This window comes from Malurus melanocephalus, unplaced genomic scaffold (genome assembly GCF_030028575.1).
Source record: "Malurus melanocephalus ecotype Western Australia unplaced genomic scaffold, MMel_1.1 scaffold_60, whole genome shotgun sequence".
Classification (NCBI taxonomy): Eukaryota; Metazoa; Chordata; class Aves; order Passeriformes; family Maluridae; genus Malurus; species Malurus melanocephalus.
Window position 1 is genome coordinate 569061 of NW_026623292.1, and position 12878 is coordinate 581938.

A 12878-nucleotide genomic window follows, 5' to 3' on the forward strand; every position below is an offset into this window, starting at 1 on the left:
GCCCGCCGCGGCTCTTCTCGCCGGGCTGCCGAGCCGGCAGCAGCAGCAGCAGCAGCAGGAGGAGGAGCAGCAGGAGGAGGAAGAGCGCGGGTACCCCCTTGACCCTCTTCTCCCCGAGCGGAGGGACCGCACCTTCCCGTGAGTACCGACCTGGCCGTCTCTGTCACCGCGCCGTGCAGCACGCTGCGGGAGGTGCCGCGCCCGCCGCCGCGCCGCTGTCACATCCCGCCGCACCGCCGCCGCTGTCAGATTCCCCCGCACCGCCGGTGTCATCCGTCCCCCGGACCGCCGGTGCCACATCCCGCCACACCGCCGGTGTCACATCCCTCCGTGCTGCCGGTATCACATCGCCCYTTGCCGCCGCCTCGACGAGTGGAGGAGCGGCGAGGAGCAAGCCGCCCTCCGCGGGTGCCGGGGCTCCTCCGACGGAGCGGGCGAGGAGGCACCCGGCGAGCTGGCCCGGTGTTGCGGTGGCCGCTGCGGGGCTTTGTTGCGGCGGCGGCCGGTGGCACCTCCCGGGGCGGGCGGGTCGGGGCCGGGCGGGCCGGGCGGAGTCGCTCCGCGGCTGCGACGCGCCCACATCCCCGGGCGGGCTCGGTCGCCATTTCGTGCGCTGCCCGGCGGGGGCGAGGGCCGGGCGTGTGCGGGGAAAGGAGCTGTCGGTGCTGAAGTGCCGCGGTCCGCTCTTCGGCTCTTGCGCCTTAATTTGACACCCGTTCTTTCTTTCTTTCTTTCTTTCTTTCTTTCTTTTTTTTTTTTTTCCCCTCCCTTTTCAATTACGATTTTGTTCGAGTGAAATAGCTACAATGTGTCTGAATCGCGGGCTTTTAGTGTTTTCCCTTGTTTGCTCCTTGATGGCGATTAATGCAGAATATCGTGGTGAAGTCTGGGCAGCGAATGCACTTGTCTCTTTGGTTAAAAACTGATAATAACKAAACCTTTAGCTGTCGCTGAAGTCTTCAGCATAGATGTGTTAGTTTTGAAGTCTGAAATGTGTTTAAACCAAGGCTTCGGAGTCTAAGTGTAAACAGTACCTGATTAATAATGCCAAGCTGTTTAAATATTTAAGATCAGAGTGCGCCTCAGTTCAGTCAATAAGGCTGTTCCATATTGACAAGTACTTTGTGAAAGGAATGCTTTTGCTTAGCTTTCTGTGTCGTTGGATAAAACAATGGAAAATGTGATATGCAGCTCTACAGTGAAACCTACAGATCATAATAAGATGTTCTTTTATGCATAAAGGTTCAACTTTTGTGTATTTATTCAAAACAACCTCCGACTGAGTGAAGAAGTCAGTAGTAAACACCTGTGCTTCTTTTTCTAATGTTCCCTGTCTTTGTGCATTTCTTTCTCTGTGTCTGATTTTGATTCTTAATTAAGTATATTGTGGGAAAGGTAGGTGAACTCTGAAAACTCCATTATATCTAACAGGTACACTATTAATCATTTCAACGTCTTCCATAATTTAATGTAATAGATGTGATAATTTATGGATAGTAGTTATAAGGGTCTGTGCATAAAACAGGTCAGTGTACGACATCAGAAAGCATCTGGACTGTATTTTGAGTTTAAGAGCAGCTTATATGGCAAGAGGCAGATCTTGCTGCTGTTCTTTGGCAAAGGTTATCAGCTGGAAAGAGAAGGATAGTTTAGAGTTACATAGCTCAAAGGACCTAGAAATCAGAAAACTGACTTGCAGGTGAAGCATCTTTTTTATATTTGTCTAACGTGTTTGATATTATCATTTGTATGAATACACCTCAGGCATTTGTTTAGTTTTGATTAGAAATTACAATGCAAGCGACCAGAGCTGCTAAAGAGTTTGATGCCGAAGTCTGTGAAAGTTACTTATTTGAATTTCAAAGTACTTTGAAATTCTCTTGGATGTCTAAAATTAGCTGTCAGACTATATCAGTATAGAACTGGGAAAGTGTTACATTCTGAGAATATTGAATGTAAAGAAGCAAACCCAGAAAGCTGCTTGGTGGTGACAGAGCTTGGGATCCATTGAATGAATTCTGCGTAGCTAAAGTCAAACTGTACAGCTGTGTGTGACCACATTGGATGGAGGGGTAGTATATAYCAGCTGGTGCTAAAGACAGAGCTAAAACCCTCTCCACAACTCACAGATAAATCTGCAACACACAGATAAATCCAMCACTAATCATTAGCATCTTAGTTCCTTCATTACAATTACTGGCCACGGAAAATTATTCAAAAGTAATAATGTTCAAAGTGAATTATATCACCAGAATCTGAGTCTTAGTTCCAGTTCCTTATCTTCTTGAAGAAAGCATATTATTTAGCACATATACCGCATCTTGTTTGATAAGAAGGGCTGTAATAAGAAAATTCGGCGATTTTAAATGATCTTTACTTTCAGAAAATGAAGTAACAAGCCCAATGATGCATACTGACAGCTTCTGCTACCTTGTTGCACTCTGATGTTTCTCTCTGGTGCTCAAAAAGGTGACAGAAAAAGCTTTAGTAACCGAGTTAAGAGTTTCTTGGAGTTAATGACATGTCTCTCTAATTTTATTGTTTTGAGGATTCTGATATCAAGTCAGGAAAAGGTAATGCATATCTGCCCATTCTTCCTTCTTTAGGGAAATGACATGCCATGGTATCTGGACRTAAAAGATACTGAATACACTAAGGGTTTGGTGTTTTTATTGATTATTGCATAGCTCAAATAGCTTAATCAGCCTAAAAATTAAATCTGTTTTGTCTGTGCCTGTGAAATTGCTTTTATTCTGTAGTTTTGTTAATTTGTCTCAATTCACCTTGAATTGTGATTACTTGATTTCCTTTATATGGAAATAGTACAGTAAAATTGTGCTGTTCAGCTGGACTTGTTAATTTCTTCATATTTTATGAACGGAATTGGTGAAATGGGAAGTCATACAGAAGAAAGTATATCTTGGTACTGAAAGCTGAGGGAATAATGTAGGAGGTTTTGTGTTGGGCAATATGCAATGAATTTGATTTTGCCTTCCTGAGTGGGCTGGTAGTATTTAAAAAATTCCGTTATACTTTCTCTGCAGTTATAATTTGTGGCATTTTAAATTGGTAAATGTGTGTATTGCCTCTTCAGTTCAGTATTAAAGACATTGCAACTTCTGCATTCATAAATACTGTCTCATAAATGTGATATTAAAGGAATTTGTAAAGAGTTGGTCTCTAATAATAAGATTAACATGATGCACYGTAAGTTTTGTCCTACAGTTTGTTAACCAGGAAAGGATAGTTGCAAGCTTGCTATATTGCTTTCTTCTGAGCTACTGGAGGCTGGCTGAGCTTTCAGTTATTTACCTCAATAGAAAACTGAAAGGGAAAAAGTGAACAAAGGAGGTCTGTTTTGCCTGTCCCACTTGCTGGGCTGTTGTCTTTGCCCTTTTCAGTGAAGGAGGGGGTAGAGCTGGGTCAAAGTTGAAGAACACTGAAAAGGAATTCAAGTCTTATATTGAAATGGGAATGATAGCTTAGTTTGAGCGTCGAACACATTTGTTTGAATTGATTTTTTTTCGGTCTGTGGGAGCTTTAACTGACAGATGGTGATGGACTGGCATATAGACTGCTAGAAGATACAGCTAGATATGTGTTCAGACCCTGATTAGACACTCAGTAAACAAGTGCATATCTGATGAGACTTTTAATACTGGAGATACTGATGCTAGACACTGTGCAACACACTAGACATTTGATTGTGTGAATTAAGGGCAGACCCCTGCAGCTGGCATACATTCAGACTTACTTGTCTAGCCTAATTGCATTGCAAATATTCTTCTGGATTGATCTTTAGCTTCTCCCTTCTAATAAATGTTGAATAAGTACAGAAATGTTCATCTGGATCCTCTATTAACTGTTGTTAAGAAGCTTTCAAATTTTTTTTGGTTTGCTGTATGAATTGGGATGTGTCTTGGTATTCATTCTGTGAATACACTGTTTTCCTACAGTGTTTTGGTTTTGAAATGGCTCAATTCATAATGTGATTACAGCTTTCCCCTTGTTAACTTTTTAGTATGGAAGCATAACAGCTTGAATTATAAAATGTTTCTGTAAGAGCTCACAGTAACCCCATTCTACTTTAAGCAACTAAACTTTATATTAAAAAGCAGCATTTGAAGCAGTGCATCTAAATGCATAAAAATAGCCAAGAGACGAAAAAAAGGCTAGTTCAAGTTATGAGGACGTGATAACTTTAAAAAACAGCCTCATTAGAAAGGAGCTAGCTGTCTAAATTGTCAGTTACATCAGACAGAATCGGTACAGATGTAGTCTCTCTAAATTCCGTAAATACTCATGTAAGACTGCTGAATTTGGATGCATCCCAATAGGAATTGAGTTGCCCTAATACTTTGTCTGCACCAGTAGGTATACACGACCTTTTAATTTCCACAGGTTTAAAGTATGTAATTGGTACTGTTCGACAGCTTGTTTGAGGAAAACAAAAGCTGATCCATAACTTCCWGGTTGTGTGAGTTAGTCTTTGGCCACTAATTAGGTTTTTGCGGACAGCCAACCAAAATATTAACATACCATTTTCCTTTAGACTATTACCTAAGTGAGGAGCTGACAGTGTTTATACATGAGTACMGATTGTCTTTTTCTGATCTGTGACTCTGACTTCAGACTTTCTTTTTTTTCTGTGTTTTCAATACTGCTGTGTTTGTCCAACATGGTTCTGATAGTTCTTGTAAAGGATTGCCTTTACATTGTCTCAACATTGTAGGGCTCTGTGTGTGTCAGTGTATTTGCTAAAGCAGTGTATGTAATCAATGGGTGCAAAAGTCAGCTTTTGTAGCAGGTTAGGAGTCAAGAAACAGTTCTGCTGGAGGAGAACAATTCCATGGAGTTAACTGACCAGAGCACAAGTGCTGGCCAAGAAAAGGCTTCCTTGCTGAATGTTGTAGCCTGGGCAGGGTAGTAGAAACTAACAAAATTCTAAAGAAGAGGAAAAACAAACCTTGAGAAGGACCACTTTCCAAGACCGTTTAAGAGTTCAGTGATGTTCATCAGTAGGCTTGTATGCAAGTTATCCTTTACAACAAGATAGATGGTTCTCTCCACTATTTCTCCAGTGTTTAGAAGCACTAAAAAGTAGGGTTTCCCACCCTTCTGCTGTTCTTATCTCTAGGAGAATCAAAATGCAGGAGATGCTTGATGTGCTTTCCTTCTTAAAATTTTCAAGTGATAGCAGGCAGAGGTAAGCTTGGCCACAGCTCTTCTTTGTGTGGGATGAACAGGTTAAATGGCTTGGTTACTGCCACTTTGGGTAAGCTGGAGTCTGTGGGTTCTGCCATCAAGCCCCACTGCCACTTGTAGACTAGTGCTGTGGTCTCTGGACAAACTAAATATATAATAAAAAATTAAATCCTCTTGTCTTATTGCTCTTTTAAAATGTAAGTAATTTTTAAATTGTCAGCTCAGCTGAATTTGGTATAATTTTTGCATTTGTTTCATGGCAGCAAAAAAGCAAAACCTGGTTTTCCCGTTGGGTGTAATGATATGTTGATAGGCTGTGCTAGCTGTTTTACTGGTTTTTCATCTTTTCTGACTAGGCAATTGCTACTGAAGCTCAGAAGAGCAAGACACATTCGTTTTCCTTTCCCATCCTTTTAAAATTGTACAGGATTTGAGTAAGTTTACAAGAGGGGACTCTGCCTTAAAAGAGAATACAAAAAAAATGGAGTTTTTACAAGCAGTGCTGAATAAACTGAGGCCTCTAGGCATTCTTGAGTCTTGGAACTGTAAGTTTTGTGTGTTCTGGTCCAGCTGCTGTGAAGAACTGTATTCTCTTCATGGATGATGAGCACTTCTATTTATGAGTAATCTCATGGTTGTGCGATTTGGTTTTGTTGATGATAAATAGTTCCAGGACATGGTGGCAATCCTTTTTCCACATGAACTGAATTCTGACTAGCACTAGAAGCTGGACCCAGCATTGTGATGTGTTGTAGAGTGTTGTCATGTTTTGAGGAAGTTGGTGCGTTCTCTGGAGTGAGAAGAAATCATTTCAGTTTTGCAGTGATCAAATCTGTAAGTCATGAAGACAGCCCTTGTGACCAGAGATACAGTCTTGTTGCCAAATAGAAAAGATTTCTATTTCCATTTGTCRCCATATTTGTATATTTATAGTGAAGTTCAGAGAAAGCCAAAGATAGGGAATATCTTGGCAATGAGGGTGGGAGGAGGATATTGATCCTTGTCAGGCCACGCCTGGAATACTGTTCAGTTTTGGTCCCTGGTACACAGGGAAGATGTGAATGGACTGGAGAGGACCACAGAAGAGTCMCAAATATGATGCAAGTGCTGCGAAGCTCGGTGTGAGGAAAAKCTGAGAGADCTGGGTTTGTTCAGCCTTGAGAAGAGAAGGCTTAGGGGAGACCTTAGCACCATGTTCCAGTATTTAGAGGGTGGCTATAAAGAAAATGGAAACTCCCTTTTCATGAAGAGTGACATGGAAAAGATGAGGGGTAATGGGTGCAAGTTACTCCTGGGGAGATTCTGATTGGACGCAGGAGGAAAGTTTTTTATGATTAGAACAATCAGCCATTGGAGTAATCTCCCCAGGGAGAGTCCCCAGCATTTTTAAGATGCATCAGGGCAGACTTTTGGGCCATGTTGTCTAGACTGTGCTTTTGCCAAGAAAGGCTGAACCAGATGGTCCTTGAGAACCTCTTCCAACATGGTGTTTCTGTGGTTCTGGGCTATGTTCTTGAGGTTCCTAGACACAATCCACAGTCTTCCAAGCTTTCCTTTCTGATGCAGGTGTCATTTTTATTCCCTTGGCCTAGGTTTAATGAGGGCATAGAGGCAGTTGAGAACTTTACCATGGTTTCTGCAACTCAGTCTAAGTAGTACTACAAGGGTGTTTGGGACAACATTGTGCTTGTGGAGGAACTCATCGTTTATATTGGAGCTCTATGTACCTTGGTTTGCCTTTTGCCTACTGGGGTGATTGTATGTTTATAGAAGTTTCTGTACAGTGCAGTTCTGACACCTTTAATGTGCAAACAGTCTTTTAAATATCCATGTTTTCCCTCAGAAGCATTTAAATGTATGAATGGACCTTGGAGTCTAGTAGCCAACATTAAAACGTATTACGAGGTGTAACATCTTTCCCAGACAACACCAAATTTATAATCTCGGTACAAATGGAAACTTCAGGTGTTTTATGCTTTTCTGTGGTTGTATTGTRTCTAATTGTATCTAATCTTGGTTCTAGACAGGGACAAAATGAGGAATATCTTGACTTACATGTGAGCTATTTTTGCATGATAAAGTTGAAAGGTGGCCAATTACATAACTGGAAAGCAAGCCAGTCCAAGATGACTAAAAGCTAAATATTAGGCCTTGTATGTGGTAGTTGTATAAAGTGCATTTTTAGCTTACAAAGAGATAAAAATTTTGGAACATATAAAAAGAGGAGTGTGACCACCAGAGGGCAGACACATTGTTTAATGACTCCAACCCAAAATCCTCAGAAAGGAGTCTATGCCTACAAAAATGCAGTGAGATAATGACTGAATAAATAACACAGTAAAAATGCACAAAATTTCATATATTGACAGAAATATTATACTGCTTAGTGTTCAAGATGAAAGTAAGTACATCTGCATGGAACTCAGCTGAGGTTTTGTATTTTCTATCGTGGAAGTTAGAATAGTTAATGAGATCATGTGGTTTCACCTGTAAATAATGAGTTCTTAAACTTAACTCATTTGCCTTTATATTGAGTCCAGTAATTTTAATTCAGGCATGTTTTTAATTTGAAAATGAAAAGTACACTCCTTTCTCAATAGTTTCTGCCTTGTAGTTAAAAGAATRAAGAATCTCTCTGAATTAAATGTCATGTTTTTCCAGATATACCCCAGGATTTGCATATACTTTTATTTTATTATTAACATTTTTGTCCTTTAAAGTCCTTTAAAGTGCATAATTTTGCTCGTCAGAGTGTTATGGAAAATATTTAATGTTATGGACCTAAAATTAAATACTTCAATAAAGTAACCCTTTTCAGGAAAGCTGTAGTGTAGCTTTTAGTGAAAGATGATGTCTAGTAACTTTTATTTAGCTTACTTGGTAGAAATGCAGATGTTTTAACTAAAGCAAKTAATGTTTTGGGTTTTACTGCTCATGCACTGTCTCAAGTTACAGTGACTACCTTTTAATTATTTTCTGCTAAAACTTAGASTGTTTTTGTGAGGAAAGAAAAGCCTTTAACCCACTGTTTCAAAGCCACAGCATTTTTTAAAATGATATCTTAAGAACATTGGTTGCTCTCTGGGGGTCTCAACTCTGGCAGTTATGCTGGAGTGAAGCATCATCAAAGCARCCTTAAATGTTGCCCCAGATTTCCAATCCCCCAAATGTAATTTCCAGCAGGCACAGTGCCCTTTAATAGCAGGATTTCTGGAGAGGTCCTTTGTAAGATGGTTTGCAGATATCATCCCCAGAACTTTATCTGGAGGAATTTCTCCAAGTTGCTACTGAACTTTTATGTAATTCACAACCTTCTCACCCTCTTGGCATTGAAACATGGGAGTAGATTTCTTATCACATCCAGGAAAATGTGCTAGGAGAATTGATAGGATCAGGCACTTGAAAGAGTATCATGGGAATTGACTATGAATATACAAATCTTAATAAACCATTCACTTGAATAATGTGCCTTAGCTTTTTTGCCCCCATATCTAGAAGCCTAGAAACACCTAAAAATTAAACCAGAGTTGCAGTTAAAAATTGGTGGATTTTTGCACCTGCTTTAAAAAAAAATTAGCTAAGTTATGAGACTTGATAGCTCTCTACAAGGGTTGAATTCTGTCACTTAGAGACACAGAAACAGYACTGCTGAGAACATCTGCAGCATCACAATCTGTTGGAAGTTAAGTGGCTGCCAGGGCTAATGGAAAAGTTCATATTAGTAGGAAGATTAGTCTTTGTGTTCATTATATTAGGCAGACATTTATGTGTGTTTTCTTTTCYGAGGTGAAGCTGCGCTAAAAGAGTCAAACATTTCTTTCAATTCCCCTACCTGCTTAGTTTAACTGAGATTATATTGAAAGATAGCCCAGCAGTTACTAAACATACTTATGACAGCACGGTMAAGTGAATAAATACCATTATTTTTATTTTTATAAACGGGAAAGTTCAAATTGCAAACTTACAGATAGCTTCCTGGTTTGACTGTCAGTAAAAAGACATATGGAATGGAAGAGAGAAGAGGAAGCAAGTTCTGAAACCAGAAGAAAATGTGAAGAAAAAGTGAGGGGAGACAGAGCAAATAAAAGAGTTCTATTTAATTACATTCAAATATGTACTATAAGAATAGATCTATGATTTCTTGTTTAGTAAAACGAAGTGTTGAGCTGTGGTTTTAGTGAGTGATGCTCATAACTCTGGAGTATTGTTAAGTTAAAAAAAGAGTAAAACCAATAATTTGTAAGATTCTTCTCATAAGGACTGCACATTTGTTCCTTTACTTGATGATCACAAGTGGAAAAATGACCTTTTAGTGACGGTGCCTTGATGTATGCTCCAGTGKTTATTCTACACAGATCTGAGCTGTGAGAAAACACTGAAATGAAAATTGCAAAATTGTACAAGAACACATTTCTCTGAAGATGCAGAATAATGCGGATCCCTGAAGTTGAGTGCCTGGATTATCCTGGATGGTAAAGGATGGAGTGAGACTTCTGTTTCTGAAAGTATATATTAAAATAGTTGAATACTTGCTTTTATTAGTCAAAGATAAAAATCTGTGGTTGAGGGAAATAATTTAGAATTCACTATGGTGAGCTAGTGCACTAATTTTTTGATATTTGTCAAAAATAATATTCAGATTAGTAGAATTAGGAATTTTAATCATTAATTGTTTGATTAGATTACAGTTTTAATAYTAATGTAGTTTTATAATTAAAGGAAACAGGAAATGAACTGATATTGTGTCCGCCTTCAAATATGACTTGGAATTTAAAAGATTTTATTACTTTTCAGTATATTGCCATTCAAATATTACCTATCAGAAATAGAGCTGGTRATAATTTTTAGTGCTAAGTGTCTTTGGAAAAACCAACCCATCACTTTTCAGACAGAACTGAAAATGCAACTCAACCTTTGCAGTGTAATTCAATTTACGAACACTAATCCTCTAACAAAGACTTGAGCAGAGCCCAAAATGAAAAACTTGCAAGACTATAAGTAGGACCCAGAAGAGCAACATTTTTTACTCCCTTTTCTTCTTTATCCCTTCTTTRCAATTTCTAGTATCCAGTGATAGATTTTTAAATACCTGCTATTCAGGCATAGGCAAGTAATTAGTATGTAAATCTTACTCTGAGTGCAATTGTGTGTTACTAGGCGCAAAAATGTAAAACAAAACATAATTTCCTTTTAAGAAGGCTTACACACTTTAATATATAATCAGTCAGACTTTGAATTATCTTAAAACCTTTGTTGTCTAATGACTTCTGAGTTTTCATATAAAATTATTTTTCGAWTTTTTTTGTGTTCTTTGAGACTGTGGTAATCTATCCACACATTACCAGTCCTAATGAGATTGCTAAGTGTGCCTGGAGCTTCTAGACACAACTGATGGGTCCCATGCAATACAGTTTTTTAGCACTTACATTTTTCAAGAATATTATAGCTTGCTCCACTGAATCTTCACATTGGTGAATTTTGTTGCTGTTTTATTATGTCACTGTTCAGTACCACAGTTTAAAAACCATGTGTGAAAGAACATGGTTAGCATAAGTATTCCACTTTCAGACRCACTTCATGTAGAAACCTTGCTTGTCAAAAGTTTCCTTTGCTATAAATAAAGCTGCTTTTGAGGTGATTGATGTTATTGGGGATGTGGAAAGGAAAACTTAGATTTAGATCAAACTAATTCTGGATACTGCTTCAGTAGCTCCAGTACTGGAAAGCTAGCAACTATACTACAAAAAAAATACAATATCCTGCAGATGACTGAGGGTGATGCCACTAATATTGAGTTTGGAGAACCAGCATGGTGAGGTGATCCTCACTGTCTTCAGCATTGAGTGGATGATACTCTTTRGTAATGAAGTTACTGTTTAGATACAAAGCTTGATGACAAATGGTGATGAGTTTTGAAATTTCTTCCATTTTCTTTGAAGCAGGGTGTGTATGTGTTTGGAGCAACCTTTGCACATCCAGCCAACTGTCTCAGGAACTGACAGTAGTTTTAATGTTACACTGGCCAGTTGTAATTGTTAGAAGTGTCATCACGCAGTAGTTTTAAATACAGAGTCTTACATTATATGTGATTCTGTTGATTCTCCAAGCTGTGATTTCTGCTTAGGTTATTTCTATTTATTTTTCAGGCTATGTATTAACTGTGCTATAAAAGTAGAAGTGCCCAAATTGACTTCTTGTGTGCAAACTTAGGTAAGAGAGCAGGAGAGTTACTTTTTGTGCTGTGCTGTGTGATCTGAGGTCATTATGAGCAAAGAGATTTGTGTCCATTCATAGTCAACAGTGTGACTGACCTCCTTGGTATCAGTGACACTGCCAAGTGTTCTTCTGTGTCTTACTATGTATATGCATGTGTTATTCCCGTGGCTGTTTTTCCCCCTTTTAATAATTATCTGACCCCATTACTGCCTTGGATAATTGAAATAAAACTATGCTTGCAGGGGAYGAAACGAGGATAAGAATGACACCTTCTGAGATGATGACTGTACTGTGCACTGGCTCCCAGCTGGTCCTGMGGCGTAACCTGTGTTTGAGGTTACTGTTTGCTGTTCATCACTGTTGACTCAAAGCAGTCATGGTGTAAAGGTTCGATCTTTAAGGAACAGGAAAACTGTTGGAATTATCTAACAGTATATATGAAGAAATCAGAATAAAAAACAACTTGTCTGTAGTGGTTGGGCTTTTAGAGAAGCCACGGTTGTGAGGTTGATCACACTTGGACTGTTCAGAACCTGTRATATGAATGGTAGGTGCAACCTTGACTTGGGAAATACTGTTCTAATCCTGTCTGGGTAGTGTTCTAAAGTACTTGCAGGAACATTGGTGATAGAGTGAATTTATTTCAACTACTTGATCAAAATGTGAGAAATGTGTGGAGTTCTATTTTTCCATCTGGTGTCATTATTTTAAGATTACATGAAAATGTTTCTGGCTTCTTTCTGGTCTACTGTCTATGTAAAATGAAAATAATACCTCTGGGATTGATCTGAACCTCTAATTGGACTTTAGATAATTTTCTCTAATTTAGTTCAGTGCAACTTTGGTAAAACAAGTATTTCTAGGTACTATGCCACAAATGTTGATTTGGAAACCAGTAAGGAAGCAACACAGATGCAGAGAAAGTAGGCTTGATGTGCTGACAAATGTTGTTAGATGACYGTAGTGTTTCCTTGAAAAAGACTATATAATCCCTTGTCTCCAAATAATTTTCTCAATATTGTTGCGTGGTCAGACAGCTGTTTGTTTAAAGAGTGAATGGGCAAAGTAATTTTYTGGTTTCTGTTGTGTTTAGTAATGCTCTTGTGGGGAGTCTAATCTCTTGGATAGGGTCCGATGGTCCTTTACCAGATGGTGATGGCAGATTCTTCATCTGGATTAAATGAAACTCCGCAAAATATTTTCTGCTGATTATGCACAGTCTGTTTTTTTCRGTTTACAATAAGCTGTATATGAATTTGTATTTCCTGGCTGTCTTGCGTATACACGGGAGATCGCTGTGTAAATAGGAACAGTTTCAGCTGCCTCAGGAAGTCTCTGGGAATGCTGGATTCTTGACATCAGATGCTCCTCATGYTTGCAAGCTATTTCAGTTGGCCTGTGCACAGCTGGAACTGCCTAGGGAAACTTTAGGGACTGTCCATTATTCCCAGCTGAAG

At 39.1% G+C, this 12878-nt stretch overlaps 1 protein-coding gene across 12 annotated transcripts in view; it reads left to right on the forward strand.

Annotated features, from left to right (window-relative positions):
- The first annotated feature begins 51 nt into the window (after positions 1-51).
- The window catches only part of NRCAM (neuronal cell adhesion molecule), a 146113-nt gene continuing 133286 nt past the window's right edge, over positions 52-12878 (forward strand). For all 12 annotated transcript variants that reach the window (XM_057366128.1, XM_057366123.1, XM_057366124.1 and 9 more), the window contains exon 1: positions 52-138. The gene's annotated coding sequence lies outside the window, so the exon portion shown is untranslated. The remainder of the gene's footprint in view (positions 139-12878) is intronic.